This window comes from Lissotriton helveticus, chromosome 2_1 (genome assembly GCF_964261635.1).
Source record: "Lissotriton helveticus chromosome 2_1, aLisHel1.1, whole genome shotgun sequence".
NCBI classification, from domain to species: Eukaryota; Metazoa; Chordata; class Amphibia; order Caudata; family Salamandridae; genus Lissotriton; species Lissotriton helveticus.
Window position 1 is genome coordinate 1220554602 of NC_136059.1, and position 25682 is coordinate 1220580283.

Sequence of the window (25682 nt, forward strand, 5' to 3'; positions counted from 1 at the left end):
CACCAGACTGCATGTATCACATAGGTTTCTTGTTCTGACTGACATATGTAGATCCAAGTAAATAAATTACAAAAACTCACTTGCAGCAACTGGATTGAATTCATATGATAACTTGTTACATAGAATTTGCATTATAAATTGCCATGAGATGTAAACACTTGTCTTCATTCGGTTTACGCTGTTTTACAATTCACGTGGAAAAGGAAAGAGGACTGGGGTGAAGTTTGTTTTTTCCCTCTGGTAGTCCAACAAATATACTTTAAAAGTCAAATTGACAGGCACCTATTTGCATGGCACAGGTGGGTATGGGGGCTTAATTCAAAACACAAGGATTGAATCGCACAACCAATTCCTGACAAGACGTTTTGAAACTTTCTAAAGCTGCCCTCATGAACAAAGTAATGTTTTTGTAGGACCACTAAACCCAAAGGTCACAATATGTATTACATTCAGGCCTCAGTCTGAAAGAAATGAGTAGCTCTGCACCTGGAGGGTTATGACATGACAAGGGAGTAGAATTAATGATTTCAAGAATGCCCACGATTATGCCAAAACATCAGTTTTTTGGCATAATCCTTGAAATGTTTTGTGACTTCCTTTTTCGCACACACAAATGTGACAAAGCAAGAGGTGAGCCACGTTTTGGCTGTACCGGGATTAAATAACCGACAACACCTTTACAAAAACGCTACATCCTAGAATTACCAAACTGAATTGGCATCATTCAACGGAGATACATATCACAAGATTCAATTTGAATTGTTTTATGTATATCATCGAATAAACTTCAACCAGGCATATTTGGTTGAGACAGCACAAAATGCCGCGTTTATGACTGGCTAGGGACTACAAAACGTTTGTCAAAGAAATATATTAGGAATTACACACGATGTAATAAAATACTTCTCTAAACATATTTGCTTGATCTAGGATTGAGATTTTGTAGCATATTAATCTTGTGTGCTCAGTGAACTGTATAACAGCGCATATTTGAGAGCTGTGATGTTGAGGTTGAAGGCATTGTGAGGATTTCACAGAGCCTGTCAGTGGGACATAGAGGATTTCAGAAAGATGTGGGAGAAGAGGGATGCACGTTTCTCACAAAGAGGCTGCTGGAGAACGTGGCGTGAAGGAGACATTTTGTAATGTTTAAGTAACATTCGCATAATTGAAATGGATCAAGCGTTTAAAATGTATTCAATCCTAATTTGTACAATTTATCATTGTTACTCACTTATCTGATGCTAATTATGATCATAAATCAATAGGTCGTGCTTATTTTAGGTGTAAGTCTGTAATAGAGGGATGTGTCCGGATGCAATAACTTTCACAGAGAGGCACTCAAATAATAGTCAGGTTTCATGGCATTCGAAGTACAGAATTTTAGTGTAAATGTTTTCAGCTATGTCCTCAATAACAAAAATCACGCTTCGTGGGAAGGATTCATAGTTACATTTTGTTGTCCAGGCCCCTTTTAGGGACTCCTCCACCCTTTTCATCCCACTTCAAGCACTATGTCGAGGTGCTCCCTTGGGAGCTGTGAACACCTGGTGATGTATGTTTCATTGGAACATTTTTGGTGATGGGATTGTGTGCCTACTAAGCATTGTGGAATGTGCCAGAGAGTGGAAGAGCTTCATGCAAACTTTGCAATAATGTGTTCCTATGAAAGGATTACATTTAATATATTTTTGCATTGTGATGAGTTATATGCTATAGCGTTGAGACAAGACTCAGTTTTAAGCATGTATGAAATGTTGAAATTGCAGTATAAGCTGATTGGTGGTCAATTGCTGGGCCAACTGACCATGAAATATAGTGCAGATGGGGCACACAGGACTACCAATATTTAAACGATTTATTTGTGAAGCTGCATTCCCATTTCGAACTAAGTTTAAGGCCTATCTACTTTTCATGGATGCCTAGGCCAAATCTAATTATAAATGCACCAATTGGTAAAATACGTTAAAAGAATTACGCTTCATTATAAGGTTGGCTATAAACACCAACTCTTCATTGGCCATTCTTTTGTTACTGGTACAGTGTACATTTAATTATCCTAGTTATCAAATACATCAAAAAATAATCATCGGGCTCCATCATCATCTTGAAATGTTGATTTAAATATGTCCTTTCCGCTCTTACTGGCTCAGTGTGATATACAACTGTTGTCCACTCATTATCCTAAATCAATCCTCAATGCCAGGGGTCTTCAACCTTGTCTGTAATATGAGCTACTTATGTTCAATGAAAGTAATCCTGAGCTACTAATGTTACTAGAGCTGTAATAGTGAACATTTCAGACAAAATTACATTGCTGGCCATCTCGTGCATGATTATTAACGGAGATCACATCAGTCCATCAGCCAGGTTTGTCAGCAGTAATGTAATACATGCGTTGGGAATGGCTGAACAAAAGGTGATACATAACAGCCGTAGTTGCAATGCACCACGGTGATAATAGGTCTCACCAACATTGCATGATTCATCACTCAAGTATCAGTTTTAAATATAACATAACAACACATCTTTATAAAGTAGAAGATCACCCTAAGCGGTATCTTGGTGCTAAAATAGCACATATTTATAATTACCCATCTAACTGGTTGGACTAGTTGATTTGGAAATTCAACCAGAAATTCAAAATGCACTTCAACCATTTTTCTCCAAAAAACAGTTTATGACTTCTGAAAAAAAGACAAATTTTCGTCTCGAATACCCTATTTAAAATTTTGGTACACAAATATTAATTCAACCAAGCAACGGCTTCTTACTTAATAGGCCGGGCTCCACACAAGAGAGCTATTTACAAGTAACTAGAGAGACACCAATGGCACACAAGCTACTCATTGGGGAAGCTTGCTCTAGGCAAACACTCAAACATATCTGAGGAGTTGTCCTTAGATCCTATTCAATTATGACCATTTTTTATGGCTCATTATGAATAGGCCAGACCTATGCCCCCTGTAAAGTTTTCTATAAATCATGAGCTGCTTTCACAAATGCAAAGGGACAATTTATTTAACAAACATTGACATACCCAATAATCATTAGCTTAATGCGCACAATAGAACAAGACAAACCGGAGGGAGCTGGTAGCTGCAGGAAGAGAGCACTACAGTTAAAGGGTAGGTAGCCCAATACCGGTCGGAAACGGCCGAAAATACCGATTTTCGGCCGTTTCCGACCGGTATTGGGCTATGGAGATGTAGGGGCTCAAGAAACATACAGATTCGGTAATTTTACCAAATCGGTAATTTTACCGAATCGGTAAAATTACAGAATCGGTAAATTTACTGATTCTGTAAATTTTACCGATTCGGTAAATTTACCAATCGGTAAAATTACCGAATCTGTATTTTCAGATGTAGGTAGCACTTTGAACAGTGCTTCAGGCCTTTCAGGATTCGGTATTTACCATGTAATACAATTGCATGGTAAATACCGAATCCCTGTGTACATGCACATCAGGGCATGTACACCTGTGCCATGTGGCACACAGACATGCCCTAAGGGCATGTCTGTGTGCCACATGGCGCACAAGCCAGTTACAGGGGCGCAACAGGGTGTCAAAGTGACACCCTGTCCCCCTTTGCAATTCGGTATTTTTACCGATTCGGTAAATACCGATTCGGTATTTGCTATTGAATCCTATGGGCCTCAAGGCCCATTGGATTCAATAGCAAATACTGATTCGGTATTTACAGAATCGTTAAATACCGAAACTTACCGATTCAGTAAAAAATACCGAATTATTACCTACATCTTATTTACCGATTCATAAATACTGAATCAGTAAAATACGGTATTTATGAATCGGTAAATGAGATTCACCTACATCTGGCCCATAATGTCTCCATTCAGTTCAATACAAGCATTCAAGTAGAGCAGAAAGGATACACTGAAACGGCCAGTATTATTCGGTGAGAGATGAATTCTCCACAGAGCTGAGCCAAAACAATTTGACAAAGTTTCAAGAAATTGGATGAAATTGATTGAATTGTGAAATCCAATGTATTTATGTATATGTATGAATGTATATACGTTTGTATGCATGTATGTGGCATTTCTGTGCAGGGTCAAAGAGAAGCATAAAGTCAAAGAGTTATAAGAAAGCTAGCTGTTTTGGTGAGCTGTTAACTCTTTGGGATGAGGTGAGTTCATCTTTAAAGAGGTGTGACTTCAGTTCTTTCGTAAACTGAAGACAATTTGGGGTAGTCCTGATGGATACAAGGATGTTGTTCCAGATCTGGGTGCATAGATGGAGAAGGCTTCCTGTCTTGATTTTTTGATTTGCAACACTTCTTAGTCTGCGTCTGATGATGTTCTGGCAGTGGATGTGATGAGAACAACCAGAGATTTTGGGCTTGGCTGCAAGATAAGTGGGGGTGCCGGTCCTGATGGCTTTGTGAATGATGCAGCTGGTTTTGAAGATGGTGTAGGCTGGCAAGGGGAGTCAATGGAGTTTCATCGGGATGGGAGTGATGTGGTTATATTTCTGCAGGCCCTCATTGAGAAGTGCTTCAGTGGGTAGGACTCCTAAAAGGGGTGTCAGTTTGGTGTCTGAGAGGCAATAGAGTAGGGCATTACCACAATCCAGATGTGAGAGTGTGAGGGTTTAAAAAGCAGTTGCTTTCAGGAAAATATTGTGTCACTTTGGAAGAGAGAACCTGCACCGGGCTGTTTTGGCCTTTTTTGGCAAAGTGTTTCTATAGGAAGAGATTAGTGTCCAGGGAGAATCTAAGTGACTTGGCATTTAGTGAAAGTTGGGCGAATGATTAAAAGGGGTGGCCCCTAAGATTGGTAGTAAATTCTCTGTAACAGAACTAAAAAAATGCACATATTTCCACTAGTTCCCCAAGCATTTCTAGTATACAAACTGGAGGTGAGCCTGACATGGAGTTAGTGATTTAGGATCTATAAACCCTTGTGACACATCTAGAGGAGCAGCAAAATGTCACTTTACCTTGGGCCACACACATTCCCGTATTGGCCCAAAAGTTAGATACAATCACTAAGAGTTCAATGTTGGTCAGACCTGTTACAAGAGAGAACACCGGTTTATAGTAGGCAAATAGGGACTGTAAAGGACATTCAGAACCGATAGTGTGTTTTAGGGGCTGAAAAAACGTGTTTGGATCAAACAATAACCAGGCTGATGGAGAGGGGAGTCATTCAGTGCAGCCAACAACCAACTGAAGGAGGCTCTAGTGATTATCGGGAGGGAGAAATGACACTGGGAATGCAGAAGGCAGTGGATGGTAGAAGTCATGGAAGACAGGCAATGGATAGAGGTGTACCTGTGGAAAAGTGGTTATTCTGTCATAAATAAGAGATCATAAACCAGGGTTAAAAATGAGCAAATTGCCAACACCAAGTACAGTTTTAGCTATTCATGGGACAAAAAGATGACTATCATCAAGGCACCTTTTCCTGTATAGAACTGACCATAGTTTTTGCCTGGTTGCTCTGTACAGAGTCCAAGGCATTCATCAGGACATGGATCCTATAGGTGTACAGAAACATGTTGACCACCAAGATGCTGGAGTTACAGCTCTCCCAGGCATCCTATATACTTTATTTTGATAATATCCTCTGTACTACATTAATAAAGATGTACGTGAGACTCCCTGGGATTTTTAATTGCCTATCTTTGGATCTTGTGCTCTAAGTAGAACGATCAAAGCACTTCCTCACAAGGAGGAAGCCTATTCACAGTTATGATCATTTTTGGTGAGTTAGGAAGCCTTAGGAAGAAGCACGAAACCTGGCTAGGTGTGTGAGAGTTTAGCAAATACTTTTTTTTGAATATGTTAAGGATGACATACACTCAGGACATATAGACTATACTCCTACAACTGGCAACCTCCTTGGGCATATAGCATTGCTCTATCGGATTTTGCCTTTTGTTGCATGAAGTTATATTTCAGTCTTAAATATGTTTATGAATCAGAATTAATTAGGTAGCCGTAACATTTAAAATTAATGTATACTATTATTTGCAACATTTTAGAGTGCTGTATGTATGTATCTACTTATTTATTGCAATTTATAGATGTGTTTAGTGCTGTTTGCAGGTTCTTCAAAAAACATGTATTATAAACAGTAAATAAACACATTTTAGAGGTTTGACTGTTAAAATCAATGCAGAATACATAATTACCATGTAATTAAATGAATTCAAATAACAAACTACAAAACTGACATTCTAAATAAGTTTGTTCTATGTTAATTATGTATTGTAGAAGCGATTTCAGCAACCAAAAGAAAACAAATGTTATTTTGTCGCCCATATACTTTAAGCTTCAATTCAAATACAAGTGAGATATATTGGAAGTAATTTTTTTAATGCACAGTTGTTTTGGCTTTAGCTGCCTTGCTCTTTTCTGGAACCCTATGCCTAGGCAGTGTGTGGCCGGTCAATGCTAGCTGTGAAAAAATACTCTAAATCGTAAAAAGTCAAACAATGTTTAATGTTGTTGTTTGTAAAATATACTGCATTTCATTTGTAGTGTAACTTGTTTTGGAACATGATAAAAGTAAGTCATGGTTAGGCTGGGCTGTTTCGGCTGTAATAAATTGATGAATTTTAAATGTTAAATTTATGGTAATGCCCACTTATGTTATTTTTTCGTACACCTGAAAACGCTATTGAAATGCACATTTTAGACATTTTAAGTGTATAACCCCACCCAGCACCCTGTACCATGGTAAATAAGCTCAGTGTGCAGGTCTAAATAGGACTCCTAGATTTTAAAAGGTGACACATTGACTAGTATGCTCACTTGTTCAAGCAGAGTGGTCTTACCCTCACCTGTTTCTCCCACAATCTCTTTGGACGTAATCAGAATGGATTAGGATATATCAAGTTTACTTCTCACCAACAACAATGACAAATGAGCAGTAAAATGATCACACAAAATGTTATAAATCAATTTGCTCACATTTCCTCATTAGATGCCCTTTTCAAGGTCGGGCTGGATCATGAGTCCCAGCCAAAATGGCATAAATCAAGAAAGACAGGAAAACACCTTGTAACACATCACAGCTGCACTAAAATCCAGAGACCGCGTACAACCTTGTACATGCCACGGCACCTTTTGACATCCTAGCCATGCTGCAAAAACCTTAGGGTACCCGAGGTAGGGCCAGAACTACGGAGCCAAGAGAAGGTGGGCTCCCCTTCTAACCAGCCTCATCGCCTAGATAGTTTCTCCTGAAGATAGTAGCTATCATGCACCCGTGTGCCCTCCTAGATCACATCGTTAATTTTTGGCATAGTTTAGCCCTTTTATAGGGTGAGAGGGTAGTGGTTCCTTGAACTTGTGTGTTCTGCTTGTTTCTGGTCCAGAGAAACCATGGCTTGGCAGTTCGGGCTGAACTGTTCCCATGGGGCACAGGGTCAGACTGATTTGCATATGGCCATGTCTGAACTGGGGTGGCTGAGTGAGCTAAAGAATGATGATGGATTAAACCCAGATCAGTTGACTGGGGGTGAGTGCTTGCAATGTTCAACACTCCTTCCATCATCCCCTTTGGTTTTGCTTTGTTCGCCCTAAGTTGGCAGGGTATGCCCAGACGTGGGTCCCTTGCTCACTTTGCCACTGGATTCAAGCTAGCCTGGCTGATGATGGCTGATTATCCAGAAACCGGTCCCAGGGTGCTTGTTTCCGGTCCAGGGAAGATATGGCTTGGCAGTTCGGTCTGGACTGTTCCCATGAGGCACAGGGTCAGACTGATTTGCATATGGCCATGTCTGAACTGGGGTGGCGGAGTGAGCTAAAGAATCAGTTGACTGGGAGTGAGTGCTTGCAATGTTCAACACTCCGTCCATCATCCTCTTTGGTTTTGCTTTGAGGCACCTTGGGAGACAGAGAGACCCTCCCGTTGTCAGCACTCCTCCTTAAGCTTTTCATCTGTCCTGCCCCACACCCATGCCAAAATATGACTACTACCGTTTATTAATCACCTGTCCGGAAGTGAATCAACTCCGTAGGGCATCTGGAGGGTAATGGCCCTGGCTCAGTCATACATGCTAGCTTTGGCACCTGTACCCTCCTCTAAAGCCTCTCCTCTTACGCTATTTGCCGTGGGCTTATACCCAAAGTACGCCCACTTGTGCAATGGCAATGGCTCTACCCCATTCCTGTTTCTCCCACAAACTCCAAGACAATCAGATTGAGTTAGGATGCGGTAGGTTTATTTCAAGCCTGTAAAGGTACAGCAGTGGCAACTGTTGGTTACAAAGATCAGTGCATACATCACAACATAAAATGGTATAAATCAAATTGCACACATTTCCCTTTCAGGGGCAGGCTGGATCATAAGTCTCAGTCAACATGCCATAATCAAGAAAGGTATGCAACATCCATTAACGCATCACAGTTTACATTCTTCCAGGGACCACTAACAGCTTTGTCATTGCCAGGGCACCTTGTGACAGCCTAGTCCTGTCGCAAAAAAAATCAGGGTACCCAAGATTGGGCTAGAAGCCTGGGGCCACCACCAACAGGTCAGCCCCCCCCCCCCCCTTTCAACCTGCCTCCTCCCATAGATAACCTCTCCTGCACAGAATATTGATTGCAACAAATTGGGTTATTAGTTGCAAAGGATGTGAGTCCTTTAAAAGCAGTAAGTCCGAACTGTGTTTTTTCTGGAAAGCAGGTACCCCATTGCAGTACTTGACTCTCTTAGGGTAGTGAAGCAGAGCAATCAAAGTGTACTCAAGGGAGCGGCTGAGGGCTAGTAACACAAGCTCACTGGTATGCAACTATAACCCTCAACAAATTATTGTCCAGTCAGGGTTTTTTCTTTTAAAAATGAAATGTACCTTCACTACATACAATACTAAATTACAAATATGTACACTCAAGTAGATGAAAAAATCTTGGGTGGCACCCTCATAACCTGTTGCACCTGTAATGGGTCTTGAACCCTATAATTACAATACCCCTGCCAATACTAGACATAACATTAGAAGGTGTGATCATCAATAAGGCAGGCTTACAGGATATCACCACATTAAGAAACGCAGACACATGTTATAGTTCATCATTACAAAACCACTTAAATAAATGGGGACAATATCAATATATACTACATGTCTTTCTTTTCCTTCAAATAGGCAGTAACTGCAGCCACAGGACCATCCAAACAGCATCCTCAGACACCAGAACCTAACAACAAAAGCTCTAGCTCCAGAAGAGCTTCAAAAAAGTAATAGGCCTCCTCCAGTTTCATAATTACCATGTTGCGGAGTCGTAAGGTAATTTTTTTTAAAGTCAATTTCTGGGGGTGGATGGGTCGGGGCTGCTATAATTCTGAGCCCCTAAAACACTCTTTAAAAAGTTAGTGGTATCTCTATGCTTTGAGGGGCATTCAAAATGAAGCTGAAACACCATATGCTACTCATCGAAAAAACGATTCGACGCCTCGTCAGGGGTAGTAAGCGCTATATAAATGCAATTACAATACAATATGCAAATTAGCCCAGCCAGTAAGGTGGCGTATGGGGGCACTTATGTGTCCAAAGCTTGAAAAAATAATTAGCAGCTTTGCCACTTGGCACGCTTCCTTTCTATAATGATTTTTTTAGTGCAACCTTGGTTTGCCCTCCTTGAATCTTGCAAATTATACGAGCCCCGGTCCCACCTGGGGCACCCAAGAGCATTTCTCCTCTCTGAGGAATATAAGGGGGCCCTAATACCCCCGTTACCTCAGTTTGCTTCCATTGCATGCTCTGCACTACTGGGTAGCCGCAGGAGAAGGTAACATTTTTCTTCTAATCCGGCAGCAGCCACTCTTCATTTGACTCCGACAATTAGAGGGGGAGACACAGTTCCTCCTGCCCACACTGTCTGACCCAGAGAGAAGGAGCAACTCCAAGAGTCAGATGGCTGGCTGACTTCCTGTTACAGCTACAGGGCCACAAAATCTGGAGAAGCCTACCTTGGCAAGTTGGTAGCCACACTTGCATGACCGCTGCTGACCGTCGAAGCACAGACTGGGAAACTAAGTCTCACTGCTCAAAAGTTGCACTCAAGTCTGCTGTATCCAAGAGAGTCATCGGAGTGCAGTTTGGTCACTCAAAATGGACCCTAGCCTCTGTTAAATGGAAACACTGGTTGATTTAACAGACACTCAATAGACGAGTGGCAACTGGTTTTTGTCTGGACTTCACCTGAACTTCGAGGAATATCGATCCCTGTGGCTAAAGTTGCCTCATTATGATCATGGACTAGCCCCAGGAAGACCACCTCACAGGATCAGCAGCCTCAGCATTCTTCAGCATCTTGCATCCCTTGCATCAGGATCACTCAATTGAAGTCTATGTCGTATTGCCCATAGAACCTGGAACTGGTCTGGACACTGCTTTGACTGTGAGGTAATTGTCCTGCCAAGCCTCATTGGTGCCTGTGACTTGCTGTCTGTCACAGGCGGTCGCCCAAAGCAGGCCAGAATAGCGGAACACAATATACTAAAGTTTTCAGAAGCTTTCCAAGCAACCACTAACCACAATAGTTGCCAATGATTGTTTCAATTTGAGTGAAAATCAGTGATTTACTATTTGCTTAAAAGTTCATAACTCCGGAACCCTCTGTTTGACTTTGTTCATTTTGGTGTCTAAAAATTCATTAAAATAAAATATATTTTTTTGAATTGTGTTGGATTTCCTTTGTGTCATGTTTTTTTCTTATTTAGCTATTTTGTTACTTAAAAATGTTTAGCACTTGCTCCTTTTTTATTAAAGGCTGACTGCACGTAGCCACAGCTACCCAAGGTTGAGCTAAGGTTTTAGAAATGTGCCTTACTGGAACAGTTTGTGAGTTGATTTGCACAACTGCACTACACAGAATAAACCGCTTTCTTCGAATACAAGCTGATATTTTTGGAGAAAATCAATGTGCCTGTAAAATATTACAGGCACATATTTAAATAAAAACTCATTCTAATCTTGGAGATTGGTGTTACTAATAGAGTGCAATATCTTGTGGTTATATAAAGTATTTTAAGACCTAAGTTGAGCCAGTCCATGATCTAAATTGGCAGTTTCTTTCATTATTTTTATACACACGCACACACACAGTCGCGGTCCGTGCAAGTAACTGCGGCGGGGCCGTGTAAAGGGGCATTTCGAGGGATGATGCCAAGGGAAATGTATTTATTTAATTTCCCCTCTGCATCGTCCCTTAAAATCCCCCCTTATTCGGCCCCACCGCTGTTACCTGCATGCACCGCGGCTGCACACACACACGCAAACACACACTTAAGCCCAAGCCTGTAAGATCCGTGTGATAAAAAGGAATGTGTGCTGTACGGCCCACTACAATCCCTGTCACCTGTATGGCAGATCTGCTGTGTAAGCCTGTAAAATCTATCCAAGTCGAGAGACAGCTTTGGTGTCTAAAGTAAACAGTTGTTAGATCTGTTTCAAAAGGTGGATTTTATGCAGAGACTTTGTTACATGATAAGAATGATAGTCGACCTGCAAGAGCTAGGAGGAAAATGAAAGGGTGATAACAATAAAAGCAGTACAGTACAAGGAAGCCATGTAAAACTGCTTACCCGAATGGAATGGACTGTAAAATCGATTAATTTTATCCACTTCTTTCCACACAATTATGTGGCAGAATGTGCCACTTCACCACGCATATCACAGATTCCTCTTGGGGCGCATATTCACACACCTCTGTGTTATTCACAAGAGTTCCTAAATCTAATTAATGTTTAGATAATTTCCTTGGAAATATGTGCTGTATGAGACACTGTTAATCCACATCCTTATTTAAGGTTTTGGAGGAGGTAGGTCCCCATGTGAACCACAGATGAATCCAGAGTGAAGAGGTTGCCCCAACTAGTATGGTGAGTGAACGTTTTGGCTTGCTTGGCCCATGTGCTTTGTTTAATGTAAATGTCCCACTAGTGTGGAGGTTCACCAGGCACAGTTATTGTCATTCATGAACTGTAATGTTTTATCATACCGTAAACCATTATTGACTGAGCAGTATCTACCTACCCGCACAGACCAGCCTTGACCTCCTCGAAATGATGTCTGTGTTCTTAAACTGAGGTAATGATACACGTGTAAAATCTGGAAACTGATATCACAGTTCAACTAATCTTTAAACATTAACTGAACTTTCCATCCGTCTCTTTTCCAATTTATTACACTTCAAGGCCTGAGCAATTTACGTGGAAGTGACACATGTTTACTTGGAGAATGTGCTAAAGTCCAACAAAATATGTTAAAGATAAACAAAGATGTTTTACCAAATTTCCATTAAAAGACATGTAGTATTATTGAATAAATATGTAATTCTAAGTGTACTCTCAGATCCAGTATTTACAGATCACTCCTACTCTCGAATGTCAGAAACTCAAACACGAGGTCTGGAAAAGTCGTTTTTGTTTTGCATTGTTGCAATAAAATATAACTGTCTATATGAAACAAGGAGCATAATACCATATATACCCTATAGAACAATAGTGCATGCTACACATTTTAAATGAAAGAAATGCGATTTAATCAAAGAGATGTGGTATTAATTTGGTTTTAGGTGGCTGGATTGTGATGCTACATCCCCTTTTACACTCATCATCATCGCAAAAAGGCATAGCAGTCTCAAGCAGGGTATCCAGTGCTTGAAACTGGTTGGGTACTGTTCCTGAAAGTTCCCATTCCCAATTCTAAGCAAGGGAGGAGCCAGGCTAAAAGCAGAATGTTGGACTTGGCCCTTTTGGCAGGTTCACCCCTAAACTTTTTGCTTTTAAATGTGACCTGGTGTTAGTTGTTTTAGGCTTCTGAGCACTTTAACACTGTGTCCCAGTGTAAAGTGTGTGCGCAGCCTGAGTGCATGTGGTGAGATTGGCCTGCCCTCCCATATAGAAATGCATGGGGAGATGTGTGTCCATGGTAGTTCCTGATGTGAGAGGCGTACAGGGGCGAGTTTGGTATGTGCGAACTCGTGAGATTAAATGCTGCGCGACGGTGTGCGCAGATTTAATATGGCTAGTGGAGAAGTGTCACTTCTAGAAGTTGGCATGTCTGTGTGCAGTGAATGTGGATTGCCTGTCTGGCTTGTGAGTGACAGGAGCGGGCTGGTGTGCTTGGCTCCAGGAGTCAGGATGGGTCTGCCCGGTTGTGAATAGGGAGATCTGCATGTAGATGGGAGGAAGGAGTGCACCTGGGACCTGAATAGGGCTGTGCCTTCCCTCCACAATGCTGGCTCCGCTCCCTGTGGTGCGTCTGATGTCCCTAGCCTGTCCTGTGAATAGGGAGAGGGGCTAAACACAACAAAGTGCTCCAGAACCAGTTGCATCTGGTTTTCCCCCTACCCTGCACCTTTGAGACAAAGGAAAATGGTGTATAAGAAGGGGCTGTGACTCAATGTATATGTTCTCTCTGATCCTAACTTCAGGGGGGCCTGCTGCTGCTGCTGGGCACCAGGAGGAACTGCCACTGGGGACTACCTCCCTGCTGGAGGACCCTGTGAGCTGGCCCCTGGGCCTAGCCTTTTACCCCCTCCTGCATTCTAGGAGTCTTTCCCTGGACTTGAGACTTTGGGCTTTGTAGCGCTTGGGAGCGCTTGGTTTTTTATCTTGAGAAGCGCTTTTTGTTTTCCTGAGGAGCAGCGCTTTTTCCCTGAAGCGCTGAGCTGCGATCATCTGCCTTGGGAAATCCCCAGTGTGGAGATTCCCTTGCCATCCGACTTATCTGTTGCACAGGTGCCCACCCCGCATCTTTGCCGGTTTCTGAGCCTACCTGCATCATGGGTGCCCACCCCGCGTTTTTGCAGCCTCTGGCACCTTGTAATTAGCGGGTGCCTACCCCGCATTCTGTTCGTGCCTCGCGGGTACCTACCCCGCATATCTGCCATTTTTGGCATACCCTAGCGGGTGCCCACCCCTCCAGGGACCTTGTATTTAAATCGGGAGCCTACTCCGTATTACAGCCAACACTTTCTGAGGGCCGCCGCGCTGCCGGCGGTGACCCGGAAGCGGAACACTGCAAGCCTGCTTGTGGGCAGAGCCTGGGTTGTCCCTAGACGATGGAAGTTTGCGCCGGCTGGAGCAGGACTCCCATGAGGGAAGGGAGAGCACCGCATGGCGCACTGTGACCGGTACCCGAGTTGAAGACCCAGGCGGGAGCCTACCCCGCGCTGGGACGAGCGTCGGATCAAGTCCCCAGTGGCCAGGAGGGTGCTACCGGGCAAAGGAGAGAGTCCCCCGGCCGGCGAGTAAAGAAAACCGGCAGCACAGGAGAGCCCGGTGAGTGGGGCTCGTTTGCAAAGGGGTGGGGAGTGCAAAGGGGCACATTGCTGGTGCCGCCCCCCACCTCCTGGCCATACTCCCTGCTTTGGGGCACAGCTACTGAGCGGACTCGCAGGAGGGCGATACGCTCCACCGTTGGCGTGATTTTTGCTCGAGGAGCCCCAGACTGGGGCCCCCGCCTACTTGTGCCCATTCTTCCTGTCCCTTAGGATTGTCCATGTAGTGAGGGGCCCTGAGATCGAGCGGCCCCAGTTGCCAGTGGGCCGCTCCTGTGAGCTCATAATTGTTGTGAGGGCCAGAGGGGCCCGTGATCTCACCCCGTGTTTTGCCCCACAGTGCTTGGGGCCATAGTACCTGCAGAGCCCCGTGGGGCTCCATTCACATGCTAATTTGGTCTCCTGAGCCCCGGGAGGCTCCCACAGCTGGCACAAGTTGTTAGAGGGCCACAAGGAGCCTGGGCCTCACTTAAGCATCTTCAGCTGCCCAGCAATTTGTGGGCAGCTGCCACTTTTAGGCTTGTCCTTTTTCTGTGTTGCTTGCGCTGCTTGCGCAGCCAGCCCGGACATTCTGGACATCGGAGCCCCTGTGGAAGGCCAGATGACCTGGGGGACAGTCCTCACATGTTGCGCCCTTGCTTGGGGTACACTGGTTATGCCTAATGTGATTTATGCGTAATGTGCAATGCCTTTATGCCTGTGATACCTCTAACTGTGTTTTTATGATTAGGAGGTTGTTTTGCCTAGTATAGTTTATGCCACTCAGTTTATGTTTCCCTGCGTGATCTATGCCTAAGGTGGTTAGTATTGCGTAGTGTGTACCTACCTTTTACCAGTGGTTACTGGTTGTGTCCTACACTTGTTATTTTGTGCTACAATTGTTCTATGTTCTAGAAGTGCTATTTCTATTAAGTGCTATTTTTATTAAGTGCTATTTCTACTAAGTGCTGATTCTGACAGTGGCCCACGTGGCCCTGTCTGGTGTAAATAATCCCCTGTAAATACTGTCCAGTGCCAGTTGGCACAGTGTAATTGTGTGATTATGATCTAATGTGTTCATGGTAATACAAAGGCTATTTTTAAATATAACCTTGTGTGGAGTTCCTTTTTGTGGTGTGCCTAGTGTGTTGCTGCTGTGTGTGTGGGTTGCGCAAAAGCTTTACACATTGCCTCCGGGATAAGCCTTACTGCTCGTGCCAAGCTGCCAAGGGGGTGAGCAGGGGTTATCTTGGCGTGACTAGAGTGGTGGTTTCTTCAGGCTTTGGCGCAAGCCTTAGCCAACCAGAAATCCCATTTCTAACACAGAACACAAAGAAAGATATTGGAAACGGGAACCAGATCAATCTTCGGATTGAATGTCAAAGACAGATGCGGCACTGAGGGTGAAATTATTTTTATTTTTGTTTGTGGAGTTTAGTATGAGGTTGCTAAAGAGAGGATCCATGAATTCCTCCTCTGGACTTGACCATAGCCAATTCTTTTGCATTTGCATTCTTAGCACATCCTTTCCTTTTGATGGACATTTGCAGTCAGGCAGGGTGCTTATTAACACTCCATTTACGTCAGGCTTTGAAGGGTGTCAAAGTTCTCCTAAAAGGCAGCCATCTTTGCTTCTTTTCCTGATAATGTTCCCCATTCACATGTTTAAAGTGCTTTGTATATAAGTGTGGCATCAACATTAATAAAAAAAAGTTGTGTGTTTTATATAGCGCAAACAAGACCAGAGGATATCAGGTATCAGAGTGCTTTACATGAGCACCACTTTCGTTACAGAGGGACACATTCATTTTTGTTGTTGTTAGGCACATGGAGATTAAGTGATTTTCCCAGAATCACAGGATGTTTAGCTTCATTGCCGAGACTCGAACCTGGTTCCCCAGCTTCCACGTCGACCGCTCTAGCCGTAATGCTACATCCTCTCAGTTTTGCATGATTTTGCATTAATCAATTGAGTAGCAAACAAACAATAAATAAATCCACACAAAAGTGCCCTTTGATCCTTGTCCATTTACAGATGAGGGTGAGGCGTATTACATACAGTGCCCCAGGGACACAACATATTTGTGTGCACCTGTTTTCTGCAAGCCTGGGCACTGTATTATTACAGTAGGGACCACAGATGCTTGTCAGGTCCCTTCGATCAATCAATCAATCAATCAATGCATTTCTAAAGCGATCTACATACCCGTGAGGGTCTCAAGGCGCTGGGGGGCTGCTACTGATCGAAGAGCCAGGCCTTGAGAAGTCTTCTGAAGGCCAGCAGGTCCTGGGTCTGTCGTAGGCTGGTAGGGAGAGCGTTCCAGGGCTTGGCGGAGAGGTAGAAGAAGGATCTGCTGCCGGCGGTGGTTTTCCGCATACGAGGAACTGTGGCGAGGTTGGCAGAGCGGAGGCTGCGGGTGGGGGTGTGGAAGCTGAGTCGGTCGTTGAGGTATGTTGGTCCAGAGTTGTGTAGTGCTTTGTGTGCGTGGATGAGGAGTTTGAAGGTGATCCTCTTGTTGACGGGAGCCAGTGCAGGCCTCTCAGGTGGGGTGTGATGTGGCTGCGTCAGGGGACGTCGAGGATCAGTCGTGCCGAGTTGTTCTGGATTCGTTGTAGTCGTCTCAGGAGCTTGGTTGTTGTTCCTGCATAGAGGGCGTTCCCATAGTCGAGTCTGTTGGTGATGAGGGCCTGGGTGACGGTTTCAGGGGGATCCATTTGAAGATCCTGCGGAGCATTCGGAGGGTGTTGAAGCAGGACGCGGAGACGGCGTTGACTTGCTTGGTCATGGAGAGGGTGGAGTCGAGGATGAACCCCAGGTTGCGTGCGTGGTCGGTGGGTTCCGGGGCTGTGCCTAACGATGTGGGCCACCAGGAGTCGTCCCAGGCAGATGGGGTGAGACCGAGGATGAGGACCTCCGTCATGTCTGAATTCAGCTTCAGTCTGCTGTCCTTCATCCAGTCGGCGGCGGCCTTCATTCCTCTGTGGAGGTTGGCTTTGGCGGTGTGGGGGTCTTCGGTGAGGGATATTATCAGCTGGGTGTCGTCTGCGTAGGAGATAATGTTGAGGTTATGTTGTTGTGCGACATGGGCGAGAGGTGCCATGTAGATGTTGAACAGCGTCGGGCTGAGGGAGGATCCCTGTGGGACGCCGCAGATGATCTCGGTGGATTTCGAGCGGAAGGGTGGGAGGCGGATGCTCTGGGTTCTGCCGGAGAGGAAGGATGTGGTCCAGGCCAGGGCCTTCTCTTGGATTCCAGCGTCATGGAGGCGTGCTGATAGGGTGCGGTAGCAGACCGTGTCGAAGGCTGCTGATAGGTCCAGGGGGATGAGGGCGGCTGTTTCTCCTTTGTCCATCAGGATCCTGGTGTCGTCGGTGGCGGCGATGAGGGCGGTCTCGGTGCTGTGGTTGCTGCGGAAGCCGGATTGGGAGGGATCCAGGATGTTGTTGTATTCGAGGTAGCGGGTTAGCTGTTTGTTGACGATCTTCTTTGTCACTTTTGTCGGGAACGGGAGCAGGGAGATGGGCCGGAAGTTCTTGAGGTCCTTGGCGTCCGCCTTGGGTTTCTTCAGTAAGGCTTTGATCTCGGCGTGCTTCCAGCTTTCCGGGAACGTTGCTGTCTCGAAGGAGATGTTGATTGTTTTCCGTAGGTGGAGTGCGATGGTAGTGCTTGCTATGTTGAAAACATGGTGGGGCAGGGGTCGGAAGGGGATCCGGAATGGATGAGTTCATGGTCTTGATGGTGTCTTCGTCGCTGACGTTGGACCAGGCGGTCAGGCGATTGGTGCGGGTGGAGGTCGCAGGGGTGGTGGTCTCGGTGGTGGGTGCGGGGGTGTCGGAGTTGAAGCTGTCTAAGAAACAGATAGGGCCGGTGCATATATAGTGCTGGCGCTATCTTAAGGGGCATTCCATCAGTGGCATGGGTGATTGACTCTAGCAAATAATAGAAACAATTTTCCTCTGTACCCACACCACATTATGGGTGTGGGTGCAGAGGCAAAGGGTCATCAGAGACACACTGTGCGCCACAAAGAGGAGAGAGATTTGGAAAAAATTGCAATATCTTCTTAGTAAGCAGGATAAAGGATTTTAGCATTAGCAATTCATCTGTCTTACAGTCGGAGGATTTGTGAATGTTAAAACCCTTTGTACATATGGCCCAGAATTGAAAGGTTGTCTGCATGCAGAAGAGCAGAAAGACACATTCTTTTTGGATCTACAAATGGTCATAGAGGTAAGTCAGCACTGAGAAATAAGTTGCCGACCCATCTGTCCAACCACTTACTTGCAGGAAATATTGGCCAATCAGGGCGATGTTCCTTACCCTCCACATGACTATTCTGACTGGAAAACAAACTACTGTCTCTACATGGGTATCACTTGAAGGGTCACATATGTATAAACCTCATTGTGTAAAAGACTAGTATGATAAGAAATGATGGCCATCATCAATTACCTGCTTGGTATCGACCACTCTTTCCCTTTTACGCAGACATTAGGTTCTATTGTTTCCAAGATGCAGTCACACATCGAGAGCGTGATAGGCCTCTTCAAGAGCAACGGCTGTATGTTTCACAGGACAACAAGCAGCAGCTACCAAGAATGCCATGTGTACCAGTGAATGCAAGGAAAATGGCTTCCCTATGTTCAATGGATTCCTGAGGCCTCTGAGCCCCGGTGGGCGCCTGTGGCACTATTCGTGCTCCACCATTAATAGCAATGTGCTAGACACAGGATTCCAGGCATGAATGATGAAAGTCTCAGGACCTGATTACGACTTTGGTGGCCCTATAGCAGACGGTGCAACATGCCATCCGCTGTAGGACCGCCAAAGCCGTGGTGTGACCACCCACCAGAATAGGAGCTAAGTCCTGGTCTGGTGGGTGGTCCTGAGGTGTTCTGACTGCGGCGGTCAGTTTGGCTCATAGAAGGGCCTACCATGCAGACAGCCACAGTCAGAGCGCCGACTGCACCTTCCTGCATTGTGTGGCAAATATACAACACCGTGCAGGAAGGGGGCTCCAAATAGCTTGCAGTTAGGCCCTCAGTAATAATAGGGTGGAATGCAGCCAGGGATAATACATAACAAAACGTATGCATATTCATGTCACACTAACAATGTGCTACCCGCCAATACAGTATAAGCATGTTTTATGAGCATGATATCGATCAGACATTGGAGCTGGACAGGCAAGAATAAATGAGTGCGACGAGTGACAATTACCATTTTTGAGGTGCTGCAAATCATTGGTTAATACTCCTAGTATTCTTGGACACACTGATATGAAACGAAATGTTACTGTTTACCATCCTGTGCTGATATCACATTAACCCAGTGTTCCATTTTGATAGCTAGTTTTTAAATAATAACGCTGTGGCCTTCTTGACCTTTTTTTCTCCTCATTTCTTTTAGTCTATGGGCCTCGCTACAATAACTACTTTCATTGCGTTGCATTACATTGGCATTTACATTGTGCTTTCTATCGCCTTGCGGGCCGAAAGGACTGGGTCGGGGTAGTTAGGACTTAGTTGCACTGTAGCACCACATTGCAAAGATGTGCTGTTTTGCTCCATTTTATTCAGCAGTGATTGCTGCAAAAAGAAACTAGAAAAACTGCAGTCAAAATAATTTGTATTTTGTTTTGTTATTTAAATACAATAAATGTTGCTTTTGTACGGTAGACATGATTGAAGATAAAATGGCACATAATAACACCTGATTGTTGTGTCCATGCTGCACTTTGGTATTACAGATGGGGCTGCAGCTGCTTGGCCTAGATTGGGCAGAACAGCTCTGTCCTTGTCCCATATCGATTGGAGAGACAATATAGAGTTGACCAAGCATCCCAGGTATTCTCCAAGGGCTCATGTGCACAATATGTAACCTGAAAACTTGCGTTCAAGTTCCAGCTTCCCTGCTTGGCCAAATTGTGTTATCATGCAAAAATTAGTTTATGTCACTGTCCTAAACATCACATTTGAGACAACCTTTGAAAACTTCAGCCCAAGATATAGGCGATTTAAAAAAAACTGAATGCCATGTGAATTAAGAGTCAAAAATATTGAATCACATACAACAATAATATTGGCAATAGTTTCAGTGTACATGACAAACTGGCACCTTTTTGCTCAATGATGGCAATGCCATCAAGGCACCAGACGTCGGGAAAAGGAGGTGATTAAAATCCTTTACTTTTAACGGATGACAATGCAATGATGTAGTGAATTAAAGTGAAACACGAGCACTCAATAACCTATTTTAAATTCACGAGTCTTTGCCACATTTTTATATGACTTTGCTTCATCATATATATATATATATATATATATATATATATATATATATATATATATACAATACTTTTCTGCTGTGTTTGTTCTTAGGGCTAACCCAGAACCCTGACTTGGCTCTTATTGTGAATTTCCTGGTTTACCCTAACCCACCACGAGCTAATACAGGTGTGTGTTGGAATCAATGAATAACTGAAAAACTGACAACAGTTAAAAAGTGAATTATGAGGAGGTGTTTCGCTCTTGCTATTTGATGTCACTCAGAACCCCTCTGTCAAAAGCACCCCCTTAATTCAGTGCTATCCATCTATAATTCTATATGTCATAAATGCCCCTAAGCTTAATAGGTTTGCCGCATTTGCCGCATAATCCATCATCTGTCGCATAATCTGCAGAATTTACAAAAAAACACGTTTCTAGCCCAAACTCTTCAAAAGTTACAAAAAATGAATGTACTTGTTGCTGCGCAGCTGAAGGTCATTTGCAAAGCTGAACTGGTCATCTTTCTGTTGCTTATTGCTATATTTTGGTGTTACACGGGTGCTAATGAGGTGTAACCAGTGGTAGAAGTGGGCGGGAACGGAGGGGCACGGTGTGCCCCTACTTCTAAAAATTATTTCAGTCTGTTCCCCTACTTCTTACTTTCAGAAAAGCATCCCGGGACGGAAAGAATAGTCCTACTTATAAACGATAACTTTTTCCATTCAGCTTCCAGGGGCTGCTCGCACTTCTCTGTTGAACATCAGAGGCTGCAGCAGCCCCTCCCTGAGCTCTCACAGACTGAGGGCAGGCCCATTGTCATTCTGATTGAGACTGATTATCCCCTTTGGAATTACAATGCGCCCTCCCTCTGCCTTTAGCATATCAAGTGCCAGTGAGATCGGAGTTGGTGATTACAGAGGAGCTTTCCCCAGACAGAGTTCTGTGGGGAACTTGACACCTTGTGTAATTTATCAATGTTGTACACAGAGTGAACTGGGCAGGAGCAGTGACCGGACAGAAGAGGTGACAGGAAAGGAGAGGTACTAGGGCAGGAGAGGTGACCGGGCAGGAGAAGTGACAGGGCAGGAGAAGTGACAGGGCAGGAGAAGTGAAAGGCAGGAGAAGTGACAGGCAGGAGAAGTATCGGAGAGGAGAAGTGACGGGGCAGGAGAGTTTACGTGTCAGGAGAGGTGACGGGGCAGGTGAAGTGATGGGGCAGGAGAAGTGAAGGGGCATGAGCAGTGATTAGGCATGGGCAGGAGCGGTAACCGGCAGGGTCAGTGAACGGATAGGGGCAGTGAACGGATAGGGGCAGTGAATGGATAAGAGCAATGAACGGGGCAGGAGAAATGATGGGACAGGAGAAGTGATGGGGCTGGAGCGGTGATCGGGCAGGAGTGCTGACCGGACAGGAGCAGTGAACGGGCAGGAGCAGTGAACGGGCAGGAGCGGTCACGGGGCAGGAAAAGTGACAGGGTAGGAAAAGTGACGAGGCAGGAAAAGTGACGGGCCAGGAGCAGTGACGGGGCAGGAGAAGTGACGGGGCAGGAGAAGTGACGGGGCAGGAGAAGTGATCGGGCAGGAGAGGCGACATGGAAGGAGAGGTGACATGGAAGGAGAGGCAACAGGGCAAGAGAGGTGACTGGGCACAAGAAGTGAGGGGCAGGTGACATGACAGGCAGGTAATGTGATGCGCAGGTAATGTGATGGGCAGGAGAGGTGACGGGGCAGAGGTGACGGGGCAGGAGAGGTGACGGGGCAGGAGAAGTGACGAAGCAGTAGAAGTAATGGGGCAGGATCGGTGATTAGGCATGGGCAGGAGCAGTGAACAGGGCAGGAGCGGTGAACGGGGCAGGAGCAGTGAAAGGGGCAGGAGCAGTGACGGGGCAGCAGAAGTGATCGGGCAGGAGAGGCGATATGGAAGGAGAGGTGACGTGGAAGGAGAGGCAACAGGACAGGAGAGGTGACCGGGCACAAGAAGTGAGGGGCAGGTGACATGACAGGCAGGTAATGTGATGGGCAGGAGAGGTGATGGGCAGGAGAGGTGACGGGGCAGAGGTGACGGGGCAGGAGAGGTGACAGGGCAGGAGAAGTGATGGGCAGGAGAAATGATGGGCAGGAGAAGTGATGGGCAGGAGTGGTGATGGGGCAGGAGTGGTGATGGGGCAGGAGTGGTGATGGGGCAGGAGAGGTGATGGGGCAGGAGAGGTGACGGGGCAAGAGAGGTGATGGGGCATGAGCAGGAGCGGGGAACGGACAGAAGCGAGGAACGGACAGGAGCAGTGAACGGGCAGGAGCGGTGAACGGGGCAGGAGCAGTGAATGGGGCAGAAGCAGTGAACGGGGCAGGAGCAGTGACGGGGCAGGAGCAGTGAACGGGGCAGAAGCAGTAAACGGGGCAGAAGTAGTGAACGGGGCAGAAGCAGTGAATGGGGCAGGAGCAGTGAACGAGGCAGGAGCAGTGAACGGGGCAGGAGCAGGGAACGGGGCAGGAGCAGTGACGGGGCAGGAGCAGTGACGGGGCAGGAGAGGCGACATGGAAGGAGAGGTGATGTGGAAGGAGAGGTGATGTGGAAGGAGAGGCAACAGGGCAGGAGAGGTGACCGGGCACAAGAAGTGAGGGGCAGGTGACATGACAGGCAGGTAATGTGATGGGCAGGAGAGGTGATGGGAAGGAGAGGTGACGGGGCAGAGGTGACGGGACAGGAGAAGTGATGAAGCACTAGAAGTAATGGGGCAGGAGCGGAGATTAGGCATGAGCAGGAGTGGTAACCGGGCAGGAGCAGTGAACGGGGCAGGAGCAGTGAACGGGGCAGGAGCAGTGAACGGGGCAGGAGCATTGAACGGGACAGGGAACGGGGCAGCAGCAGTGGACGGGGCAGGAGCAGGGAACGGGGCAGGAGCAGGGAACCGGGCAGAAGCAGTGAACAGGGCAGGAGCAGTGAACGGGGCAGGAGCTGTGAACTGGGCAGGAGCAGTGAACGGGGCAGGAGCAGTGAACAGGGCAGGAGCCGGGAACGGGCAGAAGTAGTGAACGGGGCAGAAGTAGTGAACGGGGCAGGAGCAGTGAACGGGGCAGGAGCAGTGAACAGGGCAGGAGCAGTGACGGGGCAGGAGATGTGACGGGGCAGGAGAAGTGACAGGACATGAGAAGTGACGGGACAGGAAAAGGGACAGGGCAAGAGAGGCGACAGGGCAGGAGAGGCGACAGGGAAGGAGAGGCACCAGGGAACTGTAGGCGACAGAGAAGGAGAAGTGATGACCAGGAGAAGTGATGGGGCAGGAGTGGTGATGGGGCAGGAGAGGTGATGCGGCAGGAGAGGTGATGGGGCAGGAGAGGTGACGGGGCAGGAGAGGTTATGAGGCATGAGCAGGAGCAGTGACCGGACAGGAGCGGGGAACGGACAGGAGCAGGGAACGGACAGGAGCAGTGAACGGGCAGAGCGGTGAACAGGGCAGGAGCAGTGAACGGGGCAGGAGCAGTGAACGGGGCAGGAGCAGTGAACGGGGCAGGAGCAGTGAACGGGGCAGAAGCAGTGAACGGGGCAGGAGCAGTGAACGGGGCAGGAGCAGTGAATGGGGCAGAAGCAGTGAACGGGGCAGAAGCAGTGAACGGGGCAGGAGCAATGAACAGGGCAGGAGAAGTGACGGGACAGGAAAAGGGACAGAGCAGGAGAGGCGGCAGGAGAGGTGACAGGGCAGGAGAGGCGACAGGGCAGGAGAGGTGACAGGGAAGGAGAAGCACCAGGAAAGGAGAGGCACCAGGGAAGGGTAGGCGACAGAGACGGAGAAGTGATGGGCAGGAGAAGTGATGGGCAGGAGTGGTGATGGGGCAGGAGAGGTGACAGGGCAGGAGAGGTAACTGGACAGGAGCAGTGAAAGGGCAGGAGCAGGCATTTCCCAGGGCAACTGGAAGGATAGGGGGCCAGTTTAGTTTGAGGGGACCGGTTTTGTACAAGTGCAGGAGTTTTAAAAACACTGCAAAGTTCTTTGTATATTCAGCAGGTTTCGGTCAACAATACTAGTGCTAAGATAACTTTGGTGATCAATGTACCTGCTGGAGAGAGGTGGGAGCATGTTTTGTCTAGTGGCTGTTTTACTCATCTGAGGTAGCGCAGAGGGGTAATATGCCTGCTGCAAAGAACATGTATCATGCATATCAAAGAGCAATATGTTATGTGCATAGTTCAGTGGGAACTGCTTTGTGTTCACTTCCCGAATGAAAGGACACTTGAATACATATCGCCTGGCAGTTCGGGCTGGACTGTTCACATTGGGCGCAGGATCAAGACTGATTTGCATATGGCTGGGTCCAAACTGGAATGGTATGGTGAGCAAAAAACTATGGATTTAAGCCCAGATCTCTTAACTGGTGTGAATGTATGACATTGTTCTGCATTCTGTTCATCAATTGTTCTTTTTGCATGTGTCACCCCGAGTGGGACAGGTATGCTCAGACATGAGTCCCGTGCTCTCCATGCCACTGGAATCAAGCTATCCTGGCTGATGAGGGCTGAAAGCCCGAAACCGGTCCTAGGATGCTTGTTTCCAGTCCAAGGAGGACCTGGCCTGGCAGTTCGGGCTGGACTGTTCCCATTGGGTGCAGGATCAAGACTGATTTGCATATGGCTGTGTCCAAACTGGAATGGCATGGTGAGCAAAGAAACAATGGATTTAGGCCCAGATCTCTGTACTGGGGTGAATGTATGATATTGTTCTGCATTCTATCCACCAGTTGTTTTTTGTGCTGTATTATGAGTGAGCAGCTAGCTGGCTGACATGAATATGAAGGAGCCTTTGTGGGTTTCAGTGAGTCTAGATTCTCCTGAAGAGTCCCTTTCTCTTCTGAGCCCTGCTTAACACATGTGTACAGGAGGAGCCCTGTATTCATGACCTCAATGTTTGAGACAAAAAATAATCATGGATTTCTGAACAATGAGAGTAAAAGCATTAAGGTAACATGTTGTTCCTGCTTATATTTCACACACTTTACATAAACCTGTATTCCCTATGAGTGTTTGCTTTCTCCTGAATTAAACCTCAAATAAACATGTTTATCCATTGTTTTAATTAAATAACGTTATAAGCTGTAACTGGTCAGTGAAATGCTAAACGTACTAAAAATTGGTATGTTTTACTATTTCTAGCCACACCCCTGACTCCGTCC

The 25682-nt window shown here is 46.1% G+C and overlaps 1 protein-coding gene across 2 annotated transcripts in view; it reads right to left on the minus strand.

Annotated features, from left to right (window-relative positions):
• The window catches only part of ENPEP (glutamyl aminopeptidase), a 297126-nt gene that overhangs the window by 270050 nt on the left and 1394 nt on the right, over positions 1 to 25682 (minus strand). The gene's annotated exons all lie outside the window — the stretch shown is intronic.